At 43.5% G+C, this 736-nt stretch overlaps 1 pseudogene; it reads left to right on the top strand.

Annotated features, from left to right (window-relative positions):
• The first annotated feature begins 402 nt into the window (after positions 1-402).
• Positions 403-519, top strand: LOC136658096 (5S ribosomal RNA; annotated as a pseudogene).
• The last annotated feature ends 217 nt before the right edge of the window (positions 520-736 follow it).

Below are 736 nucleotides of genomic sequence, written 5' to 3'. Positions count from 1 at the left end.
CCCAAAGGTGTATTATTGTATGCATTCGATCTTGCCTGTCCTTTTTCTTATAGAAACTGCTGTGTCATTGACTATACATGCTTATGCCTGTGTCTGTCACCCCCAGCATTTATCAAGATGTTCCCACCTAAGCAGAGTTTCCTCACACTTTGTACACTGACAGCTGTGTTAACACAAAGGTGTTACTCTACAGAAAACCATTTCTTTTTTTTTTTGTCTGAAATACACACCACACATCCATAGAACTAAGAGGCTGCCATGGCTCTATCCAGCAAAGACAGACATTGATAAGATTGTGGGGATCGTTCTGTATTCAATTCCTAGTATGAATCCAGATACTACATTTGAGGACCCACCTAGCCTCCACTTCCTGCCACTTTCCACCTGGCCCCAAAAGACCTTGTCAGCAACTGTTACCCTGCAGATGCCCGATCTTGTCTGATCTCAGAAGCTAAGCAGGGTCAGGCCTGGTTAGTACTTGGATGGGAGACCGCCTGGGAATACCGGGTGCTGTAGGCTTATACCATAGTCTTTCGAGATTGAAGATTGCCAACCAGAACCTTGTCCCTCTGGCTTCTAGCAATCCACACAAATCAGAGTTAAATATTATCTTTTACAGATCTTTTCTTATGACTATAGCACAGGGACATTCTCTTCTCATTCTCTTTTCTGCTTTGCTATGTCAAGTTTGTGGAATGAGAAGCTGAGAGGCAGTGCATGGTTGAAATTCATGGAG

The sequence above is a fragment of the Tiliqua scincoides genome, chromosome 7 (assembly GCF_035046505.1).
Source record: "Tiliqua scincoides isolate rTilSci1 chromosome 7, rTilSci1.hap2, whole genome shotgun sequence".
NCBI lineage: Eukaryota > Metazoa > Chordata > Lepidosauria > Squamata > Scincidae > Tiliqua > Tiliqua scincoides.
The sequence above is the reverse complement of the archived record's forward strand: the minus strand, read 5'-3'. Positions and strand labels throughout refer to the sequence as shown.